Source organism: Ochotona princeps, chromosome 2 (genome assembly GCF_030435755.1).
Source record: "Ochotona princeps isolate mOchPri1 chromosome 2, mOchPri1.hap1, whole genome shotgun sequence".
In the NCBI taxonomy this organism is placed as follows: domain Eukaryota; kingdom Metazoa; phylum Chordata; class Mammalia; order Lagomorpha; family Ochotonidae; genus Ochotona; species Ochotona princeps.
In genome coordinates, this window is record NC_080833.1 from 60,309,679 (window position 1) to 60,320,916 (window position 11,238).

The 11,238-nt window shown below is 37.7% G+C and overlaps 1 pseudogene; it reads left to right on the plus strand.

Annotated features, from left to right (window-relative positions):
• Window positions 1-1,848: 1,848 nt before the first annotated feature.
• On the plus strand, window positions 1,849-1,945 carry LOC118758715 (U6 spliceosomal RNA; annotated as a pseudogene).
• Window positions 1,946-11,238: the final 9,293 nt, after the last annotated feature.

Consider the following 11,238-nt stretch of genomic DNA (forward strand, 5'->3'; position numbering starts at 1 on the left):
AGAACCGGTGCCCATATGGGATCCCAGGGCATTCAAGATGAGGACTTTAGCCGCTAGGCCATGCCGCCGGGCCCTATAATTTTCTTTAAAGAAGACTCTCAACAATTTTCATCCCATATAAAAGTACATTTCTGTTTACACCTGTTTAAGAAAGTTATAAGCAAACAGATGATATTAAATTTTGGTTACTTTATATATTTTTTGAAATGGCAATGGTGTGTAAAATAGGTTAGTAAAATCATAGTGCAGATGTTCCAGTTATTTGATTCTTATAGGGAAAGAAAAACATCTTTTTGATTAATACATATAATAAATACTATAAATCATAAAATTATTCAAATTGTTCCATGCCTTCATTTAGAGTTATATTGATCAATCTTGTGCAACACCTCATAATTTCTTATAAAATTCACATTTGTGGCATGAACTAAATTCCTGCTGATCAATCCATTACAAATTGCAAGAGTAGACAACAGAAAATACATTGTCACCAATTGCACTTTAGAATATATTTTTGTTAACTAGAATAAATTTTATAAATTTCTGTTACTTTTCAAGCAGTTCATGGTAATTTAGAGGTTAATTTAATGTGACAATGAAGTTGTTCATCAACATCTATGATATTGACACTAATACAGAGGGTCTTTTTCTAGTTTGTGCAAATTGCTGAAACTGGAAGGCACAGACTTAATTAAACTGGTAACATAATACCAAACATTAGATCTGTTCAACTATTATCAGCAATTACATAATGAGTAGAAATAATAAAGAATTATATTACAGCTGTTAATATGATTAAATGTCATAAATTAATCAAAGTTATTAAGCCGTTGTGCTTGCATTCAAGCATAAAGCGAGAAGTATTAAGTGAAATTAGTGTGATGGATCAGTTGACTAATCCTCCATGATCAAGTGCAGGATAGCATGTGGGTGCCAGTCCTTGTCCCAGTTGCTTCACTTCCCATCCAGCTGCCTACATGTGGTCTGGGAAAGCAGTCGAGGACGGCCCAAAACTTTGGACTCTGCACCTATGTTGGAGACTTGGAAGAAGCACCTGGCTCTTGGCCTCAGATCTCCTCAGCTCTGGCCTTTGTGGTCATCTGGGAAGTGAACTAGCATGTGGAGAAGCTTTCACTATGTCTATCAATGAATCTTTCCAATAAAAAAATAAATAAATAAGCCTTAAAAAATTAGCATGTCGATGGAGTCTTTGTGCAGCTTGTATAGTTGATATTGATGCTCACAACTCTTTTCTTTTTAATCTGAAGGTTCTGGTAACCCGTGGTGTATTTTTTGGTTTCCCTTGAGTGTTTTTCCCTTTTGTTCCCATCTATGTCTCTTCCCACTTTTCACAGATCAAACTTCACCTACAAACTCCCTAATATGATCTGTGGAGAATGTAAAGTTTAAACACATCAGTAAAGACTTTAACTACTATAGAAAAAAAATTAGCATGTCAAAATTTCTACAATTTGTTTTTAAAATGTGTTTGTACTTTTTGTTAAAAAGTTGAAAATGGTGAAAGCTAAATTGTGCCCATGAATAGGGGTACAAATTAAAATCATTCTAATGTTGCATTCTCTGTTAGGAATTGTCATTCATCTTTAATCAAGTTATTATGTAATAATGGGTAAGTGAATAAACTGCACAATTAGGGTTTCCATGTAATGGCAAGATGACAAGCACATATTTTAGGCTCTTGGTTATAAAACACTGAGCTATGTTTATGCTGATCTTAAACTCAGCTCCAGAAAAATATATCAATTAATAAGAATCTTTCACTTAGCTAATTTGGACCTGCTATGAAAGTAAAACAAATTTATGATGAATTGATCTAGCGTATTTTTCTTAATGTTCAAGGTAATTTTTCCTGGAATTAATGCATACTTCAGCATGGCCCCTGCGCAAGGATGACACGCAAATTCGTGAAGCGTTCCATATTTTTTAAAAAAAAAAATACATACTCTGTGTGTGTGTCTGTGTCTTATTAGTCTGGGAAAACATTAAAATAATTGTTTCCCCATCATTCAATGTTGCCTGTATATTTTCAATATCTGAATTAAGCTTTCCAGAGTTGAAATCATTTGGTTTCATCACGGATGCTTCCTCTTTCTCTCAATGTATTGGGAGATATTTGAGCAGCTATTTGTAACTCTTAGGGAAAATATCATCCTGGCCTTATTGTGTTTCTAATTTTAACCTGTACCTAATCTCCATAACTGAGAGTCTCATTTGCCTCAGACAATCCTTTTTGCCCTAAGGGCCTTTACTCTCCCAGTCTTAATATTCCTTTATCTAAATTGTCCATGTGATCTGCTCACTTCCTTTGTGTCTTATTGATATTTCTGTTTAGGATTAAAGTGATCTTTTACTTTATTTTCAAAAAATATGCTTATTTATTTTTGATTTTGTTGAAAGACCCAGAGAAACAGAATTTAAAATGGGATGGGATCTTCTATCCACTGGTTACTTCCCACATTACTACAACTGCCAGAACCGAAGTCAAGAATCTGGAATTGCAACTGAGTATCTTACATGGGTAGCAAAGAAACAAATTCTTAAGCCATCACCTGGTGCCTCTCTGTGATGTCCATTAGCAGGAAGCTGGATTTTAAGTAGAGAAATGAGGACTTGAAACAGTCACTGCCATGTGATATGTGAATCTCCCAAGCAAACTTCCTGTTTCCATGAACACCAATTTACTCTCTTTTTTTTTCCTGGAATATATATTTTTAAAAGTTTCTCTGTTTGGAAAAACTTACAGGGAAAGACAGAGAGATCATCTATCTGTTGGTTCACTCCACAGATAATCAAATTGCCAGAGCAGGGCCAGGACAAAGCCATGCATCACAAGCTTTTTGTGGTTTTTCCTCATGAGTATCTAGGGCCTAAGCACTTTGACCCTCCTCCAGTGCTTTTTTTTGTTTAGGCTGTTAGTTGGGAGCTGAATCAAGAGTGAGCAGCTACTGGTTAATAGCCTGCAGAAACAAAAAAATAGATCCACATCTCTCACCATACACTAAGGTCAGATCTAAATGGATAGCAGATCTAAACCTACATCCAGAAACCTTCAAACTTTTGGAAGAAAATGTTGGAAACACACTGGAACACTTAGGGGTAGGCCCTCACTTCCTAAAAAAGACTCCAAATGCAGTAGAAATCAAGACCAAAATAAACAATTGGGACCTCATCAAACTAAGAAGCTTCTGTACAGCTAGAGAAACAATCAACAAAGTAAAAAGGCAACCTACAGAATGGGAGAAGATCTTCGCACACGACATAGGTGATAGAGGGCTGATCTCCAGAATATACAAAGAGCTACAAAACAACCAAAATGTCAAAACAAACAAGCCACTCAAGAAATGGGCATGGGAAATGGGCAAACACTTCACAAAGGAACAAACCCAAATGGCAAATAAACATATGAAAAAATGCTCAAGTTCCCTGGCAATAAGGGAAATCCAAATTAAAACATCAATGAGGTACCACCTAACGCCAGTAAGACTGGCCCACATGAATAAAAGCACCAACAACACTTGTTGGCGAGGTTGCGGGGAAAAGGAATTCCCTACTCCACTGCTGGTGGGACTGCAGGCTGGTATAGCCTCTATGGAAATCAGTATGGAGAATATTCAAACAACTCAAATTCAACATACCGTATGATCCAGCAATAGCACTCCTAGGAATATATCCAGAACACTTGTTTTATGAGAAACCAACATGCACTCCTATGCTCATAGCAGCACAATCAGTAATTGCAAAAACATGGAAGCAACCAAAATGCCCATCAACAGAGGATTGGACAAGAAAGCTATGGTTCATCTACTCCATGGAATACTACTCAGCTATTAAAAAAAACAAAATGCAGTTCTTTGTGGCCAAATGGGCCAAACTGGAAACCATAATGCTAAGGGAAATGAGCCAATCACAAAAGGTTAAATACCACATGTTTGCCTTAATTTAAGATGATATGATGTTATGTATAACATGTTATGTTTTGAATGTTATATGTTGTGTATAAACTAAATTGAAGTATAGGTGAGGTGGTCACAGAAGGTGACTGGGAACTCGCATTTACTTTTAACATATTGGTTACTCATTACTATGTCAATTAATTCCATAATGATGTAAATTTTTGCTGATGGTATGTTGGAGCTTTCAATTGACTGGGATGATACTCTGCTGGCTCTGTCTTCAGACCAGAGAGGGTATACCTAAGAAGTCGTTGAACTTGACTGGACAATAAGATGCTGGACTCTATGTTTGGTATATGCTTGCAATGGGGGAATCTCAACTGAACTTGAGCTGTGGTTATGCAACAAGGTGGAGGAATCCACCATGGTGGGAGGGTTTGGGGAGGGGTGGGAGAACCCAAGTATCTATGTAACTGTGTCACATAATACAATGTAATTAATGAAGTTAAATAATAAATAATTAAAAAAAAAAAAAAGAGTGAGCAGCTAAGACACCACTGCGCACCTATATTGGATGCTGGCATCTCTCCAACACTTTTCTGCCTTTACTATTCCTAACCCTGAATCAGAGGCTAAAACTTGCTCATTTTCATCTTCTAGAGAAAATTTTGATGTGAATATTTGTTTTTATGACCAGCAGTATGTTGTTATTTCATCTTATATTTTCCACAACTGTTATTCACTGAGCCATTGGAACTGCTATAAAATTGATTGCTCTGCTGGGTTATTTCTTGAGCCATGTGAAGCATTTTGGCATTCAGGAAAATGATAAATCAGTGTTTCCTGGCATAAAGAAAAGAAAAATCTGCAGATAAGCAAAAGCTGCCATTCTGTTCACCATAGGAGGCATCACACAAATGACATGTTATAGAATGTTGTTACTAATGTTATCTACTACATGACCAACTTAAAGAGTAGACTAAAAGAGAGCTAAGCTTCTGCCTGTTGTGCCAGCATCTCTGATGGGCTCTGGTTGAAGCCCTGGCTGCTCCACTGCTGATCCAGCTTCCTGCTAATGGGCCTGTGACAGCAGCAGGAAATGGCCCAAACCCTTGGGCCCCTGCACCCACATGGGAGATCCAGAAGTTCCTGGCCCTAGATTTTGGATTGACCTAACTTCAGCAACCATTTGGGGAGTGGACCTGGAATAGATCTTTCCCTCTCTCATTCTCTTTCTCTCTCTGTAAATCTGTCTTTCAAATAAACAAATAATTTTTGATATGATAAATCTTAGACTGACAGAATTTATAAAGATATGAAAATACTCCCATTTCTAAGTGGGACAGACTGAACAAGCCTGCGGTACATACTGGCATGCATGGGAACGAGGGTAGGGGGCAGGCCTGGTGGGGGTTACGGAGAGTCACCCCAACTAGGCTGTAGCTCCCACTGGTCTGCGTGAAGACTGAGTATAAAGTGGGCAGGATCGAGCTGGACTACAACACCCATTGGTTCAAGTGGAAGACAGGGCTGGAAACAGAACTGACCCAGCAATTGCAACAACCAGTGTGTGCATTAGGTGATTGGGGCCGTGGACAGTGCCAGACCCTGTACTGGCAAGCACTCACAAGAATCAGGTCTGGGATCATCTCAGATGAAATTTCTTTGGGGATCCCTCCAACTGAACTGCTGATCTCAGAACCCCAACCATGAAGAGACTCTGTCAGCCAGTGGATTCTGAATGGATTTCATCATACTTGGAATGGCGAGATTTGCAGCAATTCAGAACTGTTGAACTATCAAAACTGCTTGAGCAGGACCCTCGGAGCTTGCCTCACATTGGGGACCTGGGATGGGTGGGAGGCTGGGTGGTGTGGCCGAGCATTGCAGCTCACCCCATTCCTTACTGGCATCTGCAATCTATGTGTTAAATTTTTTAAGTGTCACTAATGATGTAGCTCCTGCAGACCGCCATTGGCTTCGCCCTGCTAATGAGAATAAAGGCCAAGTAAAATGGAAAGATCTGGCCACAAATAAATGGCGAGGACCAGATCCAGTACTAACGTGGGGGCGAGGCTCCGTTTGTGTTTTTCCCCAGGATGAAGAAACATCTAGATGGGTTCCTGAGAGACTTACACGACAAATCTCCTTGGCTCCAACTCAACATGATCCCACTCCTAATGATGTTCTTGCAGGATAGGAGACCCTGACAGCAGTGGTGCAACTTCCTGGTATCCTGCCCATGGGAAACGCAGATCTCCAGCTGCTCCCCGATTTACCATCATATATGTGTTACCCCTGTGAAATGGCATTTAACTGGCAGCATGGATGTTTTAGGAACAAAGCGGAATCTTGGCCATGGGGCTGATGGTCATAGCCATGATTGCAGTACTGTTTACTCTTCTTTGCCGCCTATGCAGGCAACAAGCCTGGGAGCAGGTCATTATTTGACAAACCATGATGGATTTAGCTGTGGAAAACCCTAGTGCTCAAGTTTGGGGGAACATGTTGTGATGGGCAGCCAGAGACGGGTAAGATCTGGCAGCGCTGATGACCAACCTAAGACAGGGATTCCCCAGGTGGGGCTCCCCATGACGGGTAAGGCGTCAACTGACTGCTGGACAACCTAAGACAGGCGTCCATTAAAAAAAACAAAAAAAGGGGGACATGCAGGCCCCGGTCTCCCAAGGATTAACTCCACAGCTTAGCTTGTTTCTCAGAGGGAAACAGGATGAGTAATTTTGGCCTGATACATCTAGCCACTGGCTTAACCGCAAGTTCCTGCTTCCTATTTGTCAAGTTATCTGCCAAGGGATTGGATAAACACTGGGAGGAACTCAAGGGATTTAGGGTGGCCACTACAGGGAGGAACTCGAGGATTTAGGGTGGTCCTTTGAGGACTGGATAAACACTGGGAGGAGCTAGGGAGAGTATAAAAGAAAGCCTGGAGTTGCAATAAAGATCAATCTGTCATCGATCGGCATTCGGTGTACTGCGTGTTGCCTTGTCTTGTCTCTCTGCGTTGTCTGTGTTGTAACCCTAGTCCCTCCGCTCGGCTCGGATTATGTGGCGACGCGGGCGTTGCCAACAGGGTGGGGCTTCTCCCTTTGTTTCTCCCCTAAGCTCAGATACAGAAAAAAATATTAGTGTGGAAACAATGGTATAACCCACTTTCCTGTAGCCCTTGACCCTTTGTATCCTAATCAACTAAGTGAGATTATTTAAAAAAAAATTAAAAATATAATGCATTTCAAGGACAAAAAGAAAAAAGAAAAAAGAAAAAAATACTCCCATTTCTGACAATGGATGTAGATAAGATGAAAATGATTTTAGTAAGGAGGGTTAAATAATAAATTTAACAAAAGAGATCTAAGTTTCTCTTTTTAGTTTAAAGAATACATTTCACCATTTTGGATGCTTAATATGGCTTGGTTGTGGAGGTGTGATCAAATGTTTGATCTATAACCGAACCTGTAATAATTTCACTTTCTGCAAATGTGAGTATATCATACCTACTCTTTTAATTTCAGAACTCAGAGAAAAACATTTGTTTGCTCATTTCACATATGGTACCTCTTTGGCAATCTCAGCACTGTCAGAGGGACACTATCACTGAACATGTAGCACATAGTTGGTAGGTGAACATGTCAGCAATCAGACCCCTGGAGCCTGAGTATGGCTGAGTCTTCATGAAGTAAACCGAGCATGAATCTCCTCATGCCAAAAAATGAAAATCTAAATAATTCTAAAATTATAACAATTTTGAAATACTGATTCTTTATTGCTCAAAAGATTTAACTAGGTTGAACATTATAGCAACATCTGCAGACGCAAATGAAGCATCACTCTATGTCAGCAACACTACCAACAATGTATTTTTGCAGCCAGGTGCATTGTCTTAATAAACATTCCATAGAAAAGAACCAGTACAATTTTAAAAATGATGGTGTAACTATATCTAAATCTCTGCTGTAATAAAAAGTGGTATCAGAGAATAAGCCCTGTGAAAGTTGGTGCGATCTGAATTGATCAAGGAGAAGAGTTGAGCACAATAAGAGAAGCCCTTGGGAATCACATAAACAAAAAGGAGAGGGAAGAGTATGCCTCTGGGGAAAAGCATTAGCATAACCGAGCACTTCAATGCATAAGAAACAAATTGAGACCACTTAAGTAAATAAGGAGAAAGCTGTGTTAAGGTAACATCTAGATGCTAAAACTGATCTCTAACTACTACAATCTCAGGAATTAAGTAGTTTTGATGCCTCTAAGGACTAATTCCTGAACTTTAAGTTGAATGGTTAGGCAAATAAGCTTCTCCGAGGACAGGTTAGCTTAAATTTAAGAAGTAGCTTCTGGAAGATATGTCATTTTGGACAAGGTTATTACATTTCCTTTGATTCAATTTCCTAATTATATAAATAAGGCAAAATATAACCTTAAATCATAGGGGTGTATGATATTCAAATAATATAATAGAATTATTATCAGTGATAATTACTCTTTCATTTATGATAGTATTGCAAATCCCTTTGGGATTCTAACAAAGTCAACATTTACCTAAAGTAGCAAATATTAAAAATGAATGGTTTTAGCTGTTAGGATTATTGACAGAACATGTTCTATCAATTTATGCTTTCAAAAACATGGCTTTAAATTTTATTGAACTCCTGGGGGAAAGGAAACAATGCAGGTAGAAAACGTTTCGTATTTATTGTTATTATTTTGTACCCTTCCAATTTTTGTAGTATTAATCTGATTGAACATGTGTTTTAACAGGGATGCTCCAACAAGCTTTTCTCCAGCACACGGGGTGTAGTTACATCTATGAAAACCAGTATCTGCTTGCATATGATTTGTTTTGTTAGGTATACCAGGTTATTGTAATAATTTTTCATTTTAATGTTTTATCTAAGTGCTGATCTTTGGCAATTATTTTCTAGTATTCATTGATATGTGGAATCTTGCAAACTTTCATGTAAAATGAAACAGAAACAGTTTACTCTTTTAAAACAAAAAAAAATTGAAGTCCTTGAGTACTTTCTCATAGTATAAATTTTCCATGAACTTTTTGGTGACCTCTAATACATTCACTCATACCTTCAGCTGAAAAGAATGTATAAAACACAAATTGTTATGCTTTGTGAATATAGCTGAGTGATATAGATATATACATACATTTTATATCCTAAGTAGCTCTATCTCCGTTAGGAACTTGCAGCCTAGTATTACATATCTTGGTTATTTTTTCACACATAATGTATATATTATCTTTTTGTTATTTTTTTAATCCTGCGAAGTTTTGTTTTGTATTGTGAAGGAAATTCAAAATGTATGTATTTAACTGCTTTTAAGATTTCTTAAAAATATTTATTTTGAAAACAGAGAGCAGAGAAGAGGAAGGACAGGAGTGAAGGAGAAAGCAGAGAGAGAAAGAGAGATAGGATGTCTTCCAAACACTGGTGATTTTCTCCTCTCCTCAAAAGCCTGTAACACTTGGGTTTGTGTCAGGTTGAAGCCAGGAACTCATTGCAGAGAGCCGTTGCAGGCGACAAGAACGAGCTGCAAACTCCTGCTACCTGTCATGGTGCAAATGAGCAGGAACAGACTTTGAAGTGGAACCAAGGCAACTGAGGCACCTCACTGTGGGAGCAGGACATTCCGAGCAGTCCCCCTGGAAAATACAAAATCCGTTCTCCTAAAAAATTCACTTTTCAAAATATACATGATTCCTGCCAAAATTTTCATCATGTATATTTGAAACACAATTTATGAAAATATCATAGTTTATTGAACTGCCAAGAACTCTTAAGAGGAAAAAATGGTTAAGTAATGTAGGGTATATTTAGGAGTAGTAGAATTTGAGATTTTTTTTGTTACAATTATGACAAAATATGAAGATTTAATTTCTCAACTCTAAATATGCCATGTTATGGTCTGGTAACATAGCATTAATGGTAGATAAAAGCTGGTTAAAATAAAATTTTATATTCATGATAAATTATACAAAATAGGGAAAATATTTTTAAGTATACAGAGCATGAATGTTGAAACAAAATAAGTCTTAGCTTAATTACATTTTTCTTACCAAAAATTCAATATTAGCTTAACAAATTAATGCTGCCTAGAACATTAAATCCTACTTCCATTGTTCAATGCAGTAAAATAGAATTTTGTCAACCAAAAGCCTACTTCCTCATCATGAAATTGGAATTTGGGCTGCTGAACAATCAAGAAAAAATGATATTTGATCATTTTGTTAGAATAATTGTATATTAACATAAAATATTAAGTACAGAAAAGATCTGTACCTAATCTGGGATGATGTAGAAATGACAAAAATTCAGAGCCCAGCACAGTGGCCTAGAGACTAAAGTCCTCACCTTGAAAGCCCCGGGATCCCATATGGGCGCCGGTTCTAATCCCAGCAGCTCTACTTCCCATCCAGCTCCCTGCTTGTGGCCTGGGAAAGCAGTCGAGGCCGGCCCAAAGCCTTGGGACCCTGCATCCGTGTGGGAGACCTGGAAGAGGTTCCTGGTCCTGGCATCGGATTGGTGCGTACCGGCCCGTTGCGGCTCACTTGGGGAGTGAAACATTGGATGGAAGATCTTCCTCTCTGTCTCTCCTCTCTGTATATCCGGCTTCCCAATAATAATAAAATCTTAAAAAAAAAAAGTCAAAAAAAGAAATGACAAAAATTCAGCATACTATAAAATTACTAACATGGGAAATTTTAAAGATGTGCTAATTATATATTCAGGGAAATTATTCTTGCATCAAATCAACCTTTATATGTTACTTCTTTGGAAAAGAATAGAGAATAGTTTCATCATTTAAAGCAACTTTAAATATCAACTAGGGACCTCTAAGTCTTCAATATATTAAAACTATCTAAGGAATAATCTTAAATATCTTTGTTTTTATTACTTCATTCTTTAATTCAATTTATCATTATACACTAAATAAATTATTTTTAAAAACACTTATTAATTTTTATGATACAGGTTTTGGGTCTAGGATGCAATTTTTTAAGATGGCTATTGGGAATACAGGAAGTCTTATTCTTATTTTGTGTAATTCTGAATTACTTGCAAAGATCTTGTTGATATCCCTGCTTCTGATCTCTGGGTCACTTCCTCTGAAATATGTAACATACTGCAACAACATGATTTTGCTATGGTATTTCATAATGTGAAACTACCATCATTTCCAATGAGATCATGTGTAGGCCATCACCTTTTATTCAGCTTTAATTTCTCTTAATGTGGCAATAAATGATTGCATGTTCCAAGTGTAAATATTTATCCTTTTCAACAATGTTCTAGAG